Source organism: Lissotriton vulgaris, chromosome 5 (assembly GCF_964263255.1).
Source record: "Lissotriton vulgaris chromosome 5, aLisVul1.2, whole genome shotgun sequence".
In the NCBI taxonomy this organism is placed as follows: domain Eukaryota; kingdom Metazoa; phylum Chordata; class Amphibia; order Caudata; family Salamandridae; genus Lissotriton; species Lissotriton vulgaris.
The window spans coordinates 1185456345-1185468866 of record NC_141693.1 but is presented as its reverse complement, the minus strand read 5'-3'; positions in this window follow the sequence as shown (position 1 = coordinate 1185468866).

Here is a 12522-nt window from a genome sequence, read left to right as displayed (position 1 = left end):
ATCCTAATCATAACACCTTTCTAAGTTTTAATTTTCACCTTAGACCACCTTCCTGCAAAGCTTGTGTAATTTTATATTCTCTTTGCTTTTCCTATTCTTTTTGTTTTATCTTGACCTGAAGCTGATTTTGTGTTGTTTTAAAGATGTAAATATTGACCAAATGGTGGTAAGCTCCACCCTTTTATGATTTTTATTATAAATCAAATAAAAGTATTACTCTCATCAAATGTAAGCTCTGAGATTGTTTACTCTATGCTGCGAAACCTTTCAGAGCTAGTGTGATCTGATGGCCCAGGGTATGAGCTGCAGCTGGATCAACATAGCAAGCCCCTCGGTTTGCTCTTCACTCCTTGTCCAAGAGAGAGCATGCAGTCTAGATGAGGCACAGTGGGGAGAATGAAAAATGAGTGCACTGAAAATGTCAGCGATCTAGCAATTTAATTTAAAAAAGGAGGGTACTTAAAGTCTCACAAATCCGTGTTGTGAGAATAGTATCAATAAATTAATAAAAAAAAGATTGTGCTTATGGCAAGCCGTCAGCGCCCGACTGAAGACAGGGCCAGGAACCCTGTCTTTTTCAGTCAGAAAGGCTGATGTATACCTTTCATCAGCTTATGGCACTTCAGCCTGCTCACCCTGCAAGCTGCCAGAGCCCAAATGTATGGGTGAGTCCGTCAATATACAACTGTTGCAATTTTTCTTTCCAACCAGTGGACAAAAGTCTTAATATAGTCAGGGACATTTTAAGGATTTTGGGGGGCCTGGGCCAAACATATTTTGTCGGCCCCTGTTCAAAATAAATTTTGAATTCACTGTCCATTTTACGTTCATTCACACCCTTGTTATGTCCGCAATATTTAATGATACATTCAAAATGTATGAAACAGTAAAAGAAAGAAGAGAAATGAGCTGTAATTACTTACTTTACTTTTTATAGTGATTTTGTTACTTGAATCCACACCTGAAGACAAATGAAGATCAGTGGGGCCCTCTAGTTGTGCTAGGCCATTCTCTCAGTCACTCTAAGTATCAAATATAACATTATTGAAGTAGGCCAGAGTGATATTGTCCCATTTTCTAGCAAAATTCTGTATCCACCTGTCTAGATTTCAATCAATGTCTTGTTCCATGATATTAGTTTTCATTCATTTCAGCCTGAGGTATAGCACTTTGTACTACTTTCAGTGTGTTCTTCTTACCTTCTTTCTATTGTTAACATTGGTTTGTTCTTTCCTCAGACATGCTCAGAACATCACCTTTAACATTTTACTGGTGAATTTCAAATTGTATAAGTCCTTAACTATGTTGATTCTGGGACAAACTTTATGGCATTGGGCTGACAGAAAAAAGTAATAAATACAGAAAAGCATTGGCGTTCAACCTTCTTCAACGTGTTCTGTGCAATAGGTGGTTGTTTGGATGATATCATATACATCAGGGTGCATAGGTTAAACAGAAGATGATTGAGCAATTATCCTTGTTGGACCTCATCTTGTTTCTCTGCAAATCTTGTTATCTACACCTGATCTGTGCAGTAATTGTGTTAAGGGGTTCTATTTTAATTTGGAGGAATTGAACATAAATGCTGCTGGGTTTGGAAGTTTTGTTGAAGGCAATGCTTGCTGCCTGCATCAAAGGCTTGAATTAAGATTCAATGATAAGTAGAAAGTTATAAACCATAGAAAGTTATAGGCTTTTGTGAACTGCTGACAATAAATTTATGATGCTCAGATGGACCCTATATGATTTACCATTTTCAGGTCTAATCAGTCTTAGCGATTCCTGCAAGGCATCCATGCTGTTTCCCTGAATGGTCAGGCCCTCTTTGGGTGTTTTATAGTTGGAGAAGGATAACATAGGCAAGATTGAGTACAAGAACTCTATGCTGTTGGCTTGAATTTTGATAATGCTGTTTGTCAAATAGAAAACGTTTTTGGTATTTTCTTGCGAACATTGTTCAAAGTGATTTTTGTTCTTGGGTCTTCTTCCCATTTGTCAGTTTTTCTTGTCATATAATTTCAAATACTATAAGTGCACAATATGCTGCGATTCCAGAGCATCTAGGGGTATTTTAAGTGCAGATTAGGTTGTAGAAGTTAAACATCTGAATGCAGATTTTTAGAAAAAGGAAAGTAAATGTGTTTCTAGGAATATTTACTTATATTCAATGAATACCAAAAATGTCACTATGTGTTTCTGCAAAATAACGTTTGGAGCATCTCTGTACAATATTAGGCACAGTGAAGACACTACTTAAGTATGCATCGCTTTCTGAGTTTGCTAGCAGCAAACTCATTCACCAGATCAGCAAATTCTATTTCTTGAAGCATTTCTGACTCAATACTCAGAGCAGAGCCAGAGAATTGAATCTGGCTTGTCGCATTTGATTACGTAGCTCATTTTTTATGAGCTCCAACTTTGAAAAGGACCTTTCACCACTACAGTTTGTGACCATTATCGACAAGAATATTCGCAGTGCAATTTCAATGTTAGGGAAAATGTTCTCAAGTTTATCAGTTTTTATTTTCCTGTAAAGACCAGACATTGAAATTGTTTCATTTTTGTGTACAGGATAATGTTTAAACTGCTGGCATTCCTTGATGAGATCAGATTTGTTCAGGTCTTTATAGTACAAAGAGGCAAGCTTTTCACACCACCCTTTGATTTCTTTGGTGTTCATGTTTTTAATTCTATAAAGAAGCCAAACCGATTATTTAGGTTTCTATATGCTTCACTTTGCCGTGTTAAATCACCAATCAGAGCATCCATGATCGGTAAGTATGCTTCTATCTTAAATTTGGTCCGCCCTTCAAGTACGGTGTCCCTAGAGGGTCCTTCAAACCGAGTTTGTCTACTGCTTCGTTGTTTTGTACGCTTTCCAATGTCTCTGTAATGAGTATCAGGAGCTTTTGCCTTTGCCTTGCATTCATAGTCATCAAATTGGTCTCTCAACTCTTGTTCATAAGACTTCAAAGATTGGATAACGTTGACTGCAACAGATAGGCTAACATCTCTTTTTTTGTACAGGCTTGCTTGTTTCGTTGAAACGCATCAGTATGTCATTCCAGAGAATGGTCAAAAAAATGGTTTCCAGTCTGTCCATTTTTCTAAGGAGACTAAGTGCATCATGCATTGTATCTTTTGACTGAATGTTATCCTTTGTCAGTGAATCAAGAGCAGCTTTAATTCTTTCATATCCACCACACAATGCATTGAGGGCATCTGCATGAGCTGACCATCGAGTATCAGACAAGCGTTTTACAACCTTGTGATTTGGGCCTACAGAATGAAGTAGCATGGCCCAACAATGAGTAGATGCAGCAAAAAAAGTGCACACATTTTGAACAAAGTCAAAAAAAGAAACAACCTGCACTCAACAGCTTTTATGCCCAGCAGGTTTAAAGAATGGCCAGCACATGGCACATAAACAGCAAATTTGTTGATCTCTTTCAGTCTTGCCTGTAAGCCCTAATACTGACCAGACATATTGGATGCATTATCATATGACCGACCACAGCAATCTGATAATGGAATACCAGCCCGCTCTAGGAATTTTACTACAACATCGGCAAGATACTCTGCCCCCTTGACCATGAATGGAGACACATTTCAAAAAACGCTCCTTTGGTATGTGACCCTTTACATACCTCACTGTGAATGTCAACTGATCAATGTGACATACATCTGGACTGAAGTCTACACTGAGAGAATAATATTTTGCTTCTTTTATTTCTGATAATGTTGCAGAGAAAACTTTCTTGATTGATTGATTATAGTGCTTATATAGCGCCTACTGTCACCCTACGGGTATCCTGGCGCTTCAGACTAGGAAGAATTGACCAGAATGGAATAGGTCAGAGCAGAAAGACAGGGAGACAAGAGGTTAAACCCTAGGAAAGAGCCAGGTTTTTAGACTCTTATGAAACTCTGTCAAAGAATCAATTTGTCTGAGGTTCAGGGGTAGCTCGTTCCATAGGCGGGCACCAGCCACAGTAAAAGCCCTCCCTCCCGACCTGGAATGTTTGAACCTGGGAACCATCAATAGGCTGGCGCTAGAGGACCAAAGCTGCCTCTTGGACTGGTACCATGTACATTTCTTGCTCATTAATGTGATAATTTCTTCACAGATTGTTGCCGATAGGTATAAGAATCTGCCCTTTTCAGAACTTCCATATTTCCTGATGTGCTCTTCAAGAAACGGGTCAAATTGGCTCAGAAGTTCTAAAATCCCCAAATTAATTCCATTGTGCAGTAATCCTATCATCAGGTTTTCCCCTCTGAATGCCATACCTCTTGCTGCTAAAAATTTAACAACTGCTACAATTCTTTTCAGCAAACCCTGACAGAATATTTGTTCATGTTTTATTTGTTCCCCTAATTCAGAATTAATTTTACCAGTTTCTTTTTGACAGGTGGCATATACTAACATGCATTTTTGATGCTCAGGGCAACCTTCATGTTGAGACATACGACGGGCTGCATGCTTCGAGTCATTAAAACCAGATCTATTGAAGGCAGAATCTGTGCTAGAAAACAAACGACAAGCAAAACAGTACACTGATCCTTGTGAAGGAGAATATAATAGCCATGTATGACTTACAAATTCCCCATTTTGCTGTTCCAGCTTGAAAGCAGCATCAGATAAACTCTGCTTGTGTTTCTTTTCTCCAATTTGGTAAACACGAGCAGAACTGGAAAAATCACTATTTTGATTTTGACAGGTTGAAGGCCCTCTTTGAACCCAATAGGATCGTGTTTTGTTTGTGATATGATTCCATAAGGCAAGATCTGATGCGTAGCTCACCGCTGTTAGTTGTGGAATTTTTTTAACATTGGCTGTCATCTCGTATCATATACTGAGAAGCATTTTCAGCAATAGTTTGTAAATCTATAATGTTAGAGGAAGTGGTGGCAGATACATCCTCAATATATTCTCTTACGGGCTCATTAGCAACAAGATCATCTCCTTCATACCGTGACTGTGCCGCATTATCAGTACAACATTTCGATTGTACTGGAAAAAATGAAGTTACTTTTTGAAGCTTCGCAAGCTTCTGTTTTACTCCAGATTTTTTTCCTCCTTTTTGCAGCTCCACTCACATATGAACACCTCATTTTTTGCAGTGAGCAACTTATCAGATTATATAAAGATTCAATAACATACATGCTCACGAGCTGAGGAAGTAAGACAACAGTACATTGTTGTTTGTTATTTATATTGGTAACTATATGTTCAACACACTATTGCAGACTCTGATGTTGGGCATACAAATATGTTTAGGAAATCCAGAAGCATGATCAATCATTCTGGACCTACTAGGCCAAGGTATAAAATATGTACATTTCAAATTTACCATCCCTATCAACAAGGTCGTGGGAGGTTGGGGCACAAAGTAACTAGCTTCAGTTAAAAGTGAAATTGCATGAACATTACTCACATTTCTTCTACTTAGGAAGCAATTGAAAGGTATCACTTTCCTTTGTGGGACTTACTTTGTTTTTGGGCAACTTTAATTTTTCACATGAAGACAGGGCAGGTTTATGATTTATTTAAAATTATATTTGCATACATATTAGTATGGATACATTTATTTTGGACCCATCATCCAAATATTCACAGTGAGTCAATTTCTAATAGGAGAGGGATTTCCAAATAAGCTATGTATTGAAACATAAAACAACAGAAAACCTAAATACAGGCAACTCAACTATCTAATAAATTACGCAAAGCATGTCCTTCGGATTTCATTACAAGACAAGGAGGCTACATTATGCATTAATCCTTTAATGCCAACTCACAACAGCCGCTTACATCATAAAGGAACAATAAAGAACTACATGACATCACACCATCAATATATGCCATGAGCAGGAGTAGAGCTGCCTCTTTTAAATGCGGCTCACAACAGATAAGTTGTCTCTCTTTACCTTGCTTTAGATATTTAATATATTATCTTATGGTAATTTTTATGATTGTCAATATGCTTTTACTGATTTACTCTCATAAATATGTATATTTATACGCTGTATTTATGAACCTTTAATCTTTATATACTGTACAGGTGAATTTTCCCATTCCCTCAACCCTCAATCCTCCCTAACGACTTCCAATCTATGGTTGTCGCTCTTTTCCCAACCCCTCGACCCCCTCTCCTTACTACTAGGAGATCTAGCTGTACGATTTCTCCCCGGTAACCTCCTTCTGCCGTTTTCGCCTCGACCTTAGTTTTATACCTCTCGAGTTGCGCTGGTAAGTTTATGACTCGTACGCTTATGGCAAGCTTAATGTTTTAATGTCCCTTAATCACCCCGTTGTGATCATAGCGGCTCCGTGTATTCCCCCTCACATCGGCAAATTAGAGGAGAGGAATTAACCTCGGCAAGGGCGACGCTACTCGCAATGCCTCCTAAGGTTCATTCCTCCCTTCTGATACACCAGCTGTCTTAAGAGGAATAAATTAGTACATTATTTGGAATAATATATGATTTGTACACCGGGGGCATCATTTAGGAGTCTCTAGGGATGGCAGATCTGGCCCCTGGCTTTCCTTTTCTTATCCCTGGAACTGGCTTTGCGATTCCTGGCCTCAAAGGTGGCAAAATCAGTGCCAGGGAAACAGTGGCGATTCAGAAAAGGGGGTGGTGATGAACAGAGTGTCTGAATTAAGCAGACCACTCTTACCCAGTCCAAAGATCAGGGCTTGATCCATCACCGTTTTTTAGCTCACTGCACCATCCCAGGTCAGAACCTGGCTACATGCAAATTAGTCTGTTCCTGTCCCAGTGCATGATGGGAACAGGGCAAACCAAACTACCAAGCCAATTCTTATACTGGGAAGGAAACAAGCTTCCGGGGACCGATTTCTGGCATTTCAGCCGTCGTCGGCCCAGCAGCCTGAATCCTGATGGTGCAGTGAGCAAGAGACTCATGTCTGAGTATACCCTGCCACACCTATAGTGGCCAAAAACGATTCAGAAAAGGGGGTGGTGATGAACAGAGTGTCTGAATTAAGCAGACCACTCTTACCCAGTCCAAAGATCAGGGCTTGATCCATCACCGTTTTTTAGCTCACTGCACCATCCCAGCTCAGAACCTGGCTACATGCAAATTAGTCTGTTCCTGTCCCAGTGCATGATGGGAACAGGGCAAACCAAACTACCAAGCTAATTCTTATACTGGGAAGGAAACAAGCTTCCGGGGACCGGTTTCTGGCATTTCAGCCGTCGTCAGCCCGGCTTGCCTGAATCCTGATGGTGCAGTGAGAAAGGGACTCATGTCTGAGTATACCCTGCCACACCTATAGTGGCCAAAAAAAACGATTCAGAAAGGGGGTGGTGATGACCAGAGTGTCTGAAATAAGCAGACCACTCTTACCCAGTCCAAAGATCAGGGCTTGATCCATCACTGTTTTTTAGCTCACTGCACCATCCCAGCTCCGAACCTGGCTACTTGCAAATTAGTCTGTTCCTGTCCCAGTGCATGATGGGAACAGGGCAAACCAAACTACCAAGCCAATTCTTATACTGGGAAGGAAACAAGCTTCTGGGGACCGGTTTCTGGCATTTCAGCCGTCGTCGGCCCGGCTTGCCTGAATCCTGATGGTGCAGTGAGCAAGGGACTCATGTCTAAGTATACCCTGCCACACCTATAGTGGCCAAAAACGATTCAGAAAAGGGGGTGGTGATGAACAGAGTGTCTGAATTAAGCAGACCACTCTTACCCAGTCCAAAGATCAGGGCTTGATCCATCACTGTTTTTTAGCTCACTGCACCATCCCAGCTCAGAACCTGGCTACATGCAAATTAGTCTGTTCCTGTCCCAGTGCATGATGGGAACAGGGCAAACCAAACTACCAAGCCAATTCTTATACTGGGAAGGAAACAAGCTTCTGGGGACCGGTTTCTGGCATTTCAGCCGTCGTCGGCCCGGCTTGCCTGAATCCTGATGGTGCAGTGAGCAAGGGACTCATGTCTAAGTATACCCTGCCACACCTATAGTGGCCAAAAACGATTCAGAAAAGGGGGTGGTGATGAACAGAGTGTCTGAATTAAGCAGACCACTTTTACCCAGTCCAAAGATCAGGTCTTGATCCATCACCGTTTTTTAGCTCACTGCACCATCCCAGCTCAGAACCTGGCTACATGCAAATTAGTCTGTTCCTGTCCCAGTGCATGATGGGAACAGGGCAAACCAAACTACCAAGCCAATTCTTATACTGGGAAGTAAACAAGCTTCCGGGGACCGGTTTCTGGCATTTCAGACGTCGTCAGCCTGGCTTGCCTGAATCCTGATGGTGCAGTGAGAAAGGGACTCATGTCTGAGTATACCCTGCCACACCTATAGTGGCCAAAAACGATCCAGAAAGGGGCTGGTGATGAATAGAGTGTCTGAATTAAGCAGACCACACTTACCCAGTGCAAAGATCAGGGCTTGATCCATCACCGTTTTTTAGCTCACTGCACCATCCCAGCTCAGAACCTGGCTACATGCAAATTAGTCTGTTCCTGTCCCAGTGCATGATGGGAACAGGGCAAACCAAACTACCAAGCCAATTCTTATACTGGGAAGGAAACAAGCTTCTGGGGACCGGTTTCTGGCATTTCAGCCGTCGTCGGCCCGGCTTGCCTGAATCCTGATGGTGCAGTGAGCAAGGGACTCATGTCTAAGTATACCCTGCCACACCTATAGTGGCCAAAAACGATTCAGAAAAGGGGGTGGTGATGAACAGAGTGTCTGAATTAAGCAGACCACTCTTACCCAGTCCAAAGATCAGGGCTTGATCCATCACTGTTTTTTAGCTCACTGCACCATCCCAGGTCAGAACCTGGCTACATGCAAATTAGTCTGTTCCTGTCCCAGTGCATGATGGGAACAGGGCAAACCACACTACCAAGCCAATTCTTATACTGGGAAGGAAATAAGCTTCTGGGGACCGGTTTCTGGCATTTCAGCCGTCGTCGGCCCGGCTTGCCTGAATCCTGATGGTGCAGTGAGCAAGGGACTCATGTCTAACTATACCCTGCCACACCTATAGTGGCCAAAAACGATTCAGAAAAGGGGGTGGTGATGAACAGAGTGTCTGAATTAAGCAGACCACTTTTACCCAGTCCAAAGATCAGGTCTTGATCCATCACCATTTTTTAGCTCACTGCACCATCCCAGCTCAGAACCTGGCTACATGCAAATTAGTCTGTTCCTGTCCCAGTGCATGATGGGAACAGGGCAAACCAAACTACCAAGCCAATTCTTATACTGGGAAGGAAACAAGCTTCCGGGGACCGGTTTCTGGCATTTCAGCCGTCGTCAGCCTGGCTTGCCTGAATCCTGATGGTGCAGTGAGAAAGGGACTCATGTCTGAGTATACCCTGCCACACCTATAGTGGCCAAAAACGATTCAGAAAGGGGGTGGTGATGAACAGAGTGTCTGAATTAAGCAGACCACTCTTACCCAGTCCAAAGATCAGGGCTTGATCCATCACCATTTTTTAGCTCACTGCACCATCCCAGCTCAGAACATGGCTACATGCAAATTAGTCTGTTCCTGTCCCAGTGCATGATGGGAACAGGGCAAACCAAACTACCAAGCCAATTCTTATACTGGGAAGGAAACAAGCTTCTGGGGACCGGTTTCTGGCATTTCAGCCGTCGTCGGCCCGGCTTCCCTGAATCCTGATGGTGCAGTGAGCAAGGGACTCATGTCTAAGTATACCCTTCCACACCTATAGTGGCCAAAAACGATTCAGAAAAGGGGGTGGTGATGAACAGAGTGTCTGAATTAAGCAGACCACTCTTACCCAGTCCAAAGATCAGGGCTTGATCCATCACAGTTTTTTAGCTCACTGCACCATTCCAGCTCAGAACCTGGCTACATGCAAATTAGTATGTTCCTGTCCCAGTGCATGATGGGAACAGGGAAAACCAAACTACCAAGCCAATTCTTATACTGGGAAGGAAACAAGCTTCTGGGGACCGGTTTCTGGCATTTCAGCCGTCGTCGGCCCGGCTTGCCTGAATCCTGATGGTGCAGTGAGCAAGGGACTCATGTCTAAGTATACCCTGCCACACCTATAGTGGCCAAAAACGATTCAGAAAAGGGGGTGGTGATGAACAGAGTGTCTGAATTAAGCAGACCACTCTTACCCAGTCCAAAGATCAGGGCTTGATCCATCACTGTTTTTTAGCTCACTGCACCATCCCAGCTCAGAACCTGGCTACATGCAAATTAGTCTGTTCCTGTCCCAGTGCATGATGGGAACAGGGCATACCAAACTACCAAGCCAATTCTGATACTGGGAAGGAAACAAGCTTCTGGGGACCGGTTTCTGGCATTTCAGCCGTCGTCGGCCCGGCTTGCCTGAATCCTGATGGTGCAGTGAGCAAGGGACTCATGTCTAAGTATACCCTGCCACACCTATAGTGGCCAAAAACGATTCAGAAAAGGGGGTGGTGATGAACAGAGTGTCTGAATTAAGCAGACCACTTTTACCCAGTCCAAAGATCAGGTCTTGATCCATCACCGTTTTTTAGCTCACTGCACCATCCCAGCTCAGAACCTGGCTACATGCAAATTAGTCTGTTCCTGTCCCAGTGCATGATGGGAACAGGGCAAACCAAACTACCAAGCCAATTCTTATACTGGGAAGGAAACAAGCTTCCGGGGACCGGTTTCTGGCATTTCAGCCGTCGTCAGCCTGGCTTGCCTGAATCCTGATGGTGCAGTGAGAAAAGGACTCATGTCTGAGTATACCCTGCCACACCTATAGTGGCCAAAAACGATTCAGAAAGGGGCTGGTGATGAACAGAGTGTCTGAATTAAGCAGACCACACTTACCCAGTGCAAAGATCAGGGCTTGATCCATCACCGTTTTTTAGCTCACTGCACCATCCCAGCTCAGAACCTGGCTACATGCAAATTAGTCTGTTCCTGTCCCAGTGCATGATGGGAACAGGGCAAACCAAACTACCAAGCCAATTCTTATACTGGGAAGGAAACAAGCTTCTGGGGACCGGTTTCTGGCATTTCAGCCGTCGTCGGCCCGGCTTGCCTGAATCCTGATGGTGCAGTGAGCAAGGGACTCATGTCTAAGTATACCCTGCCACACCTATAGTGGCCAAAAACGATTCAGAAAAGGGGGTGGTGATGAACAGAGTGTCTGAATTAAGCAGACCACTCTTACCCAGTCCAAAGATCAGGGCTTGATCCATCACTGTTTTTTAGCTCACTGCACCATCCCAGGTCAGAACCTGGCTACATGCAAATTAGTCTGTTCCTGTCCCAGTGCATGATGGGAACAGGGCAAACCAAACTACCAAGCCAATTCTTATACTGGGAAGGAAACAAGCTTCTGGGGACCGGTTTCTGGCATTTCAGCCGTCGTCGGCCCGGCTTGCCTGAATCCTGATGGTGCAGTGAGCAAGGGACTCATGTCTAAGTATACCCTGCCACACCTATAGTGGCCAAAAACGATTCAGAAAAGGGGGTGGTGATGAACAGAGTGTCTGAATTAAGCAGACCACTTTTACCCAGTCCAAAGATCAGGTCTTGATCCATCACCGTTTTTTAGCTCACTGCACCATCCCAGCTCAGAACCTGGCTACATGCAAATTAGTCTGTTCCTGTCCCAGTGCATGATGGGAACAGGGCAAACCAAACTACCAAGCCAATTCTTATACTGGGAAGGAAACAAGCTTCCGGGGACCGGTTTCTGGCATTTCAGCCGTCATCAGCCTGGCTTGCCTGAATCCTGATGGTGCAGTGAGAAAGGAACTCATGTCTGAGTATACCCTGCCACACCTATAGTGGCCAAAAACGATTCAGAAAGGGGGTGGTGATGAACAGAGTGTCTGAATTAAGCAGACCACTCTTACCCAGTCCAAAGATCAGGGCTTGATCCATCACCATTTTTTAGCTCACTGCACCATCCCAGCTCAGAACCTGGCTACATGCAAATTAGTCTGTTCCTGTCCCAGTGCATGATGGGAACAGGGCAAACCAAACTACCAAGCCAATTCTTATACTGGGAAGGAAACAAGCTTCTGGGGACCGGTTTCTGGCATTTCAGCCGTCGTCGGCCCGGCTTCCCTGAATCCTGATGGTGCAGTGAGCAAGGGACTCATGTCTAAGTATACCCTGCCACACCTATAGTGGCCAAAAACGATTCAGAAAAGGGGGTGGTGATGAACAGAGTGTCTGAATTAAGCAGACCACTCTTACCCAGTCCAAAGATCAGGGCTTGATCCATCACCGTTTTTTAGCTCACTGCACCATTCCAGCTCAGAACCTGGCTACATGCAAATTAGTATGTTCCTGTCCCAGTGCATGATGGGAACAGGGAAAACCAAACTACCAAGCCAATTCTTATACTGGGAAGGAAACAAGCTTCCGGGGACCGGTTTCTGGCATTTCAGCCGTCGTCGGCCCGGCTTGCCTGAATCCTGATGGTGCAGTGAGCAAGGGACTCATGTCTGAGTATACCCTGCCACACCTATAGTGGCCAAAAACGATTCAGAAAAGGGGGTGG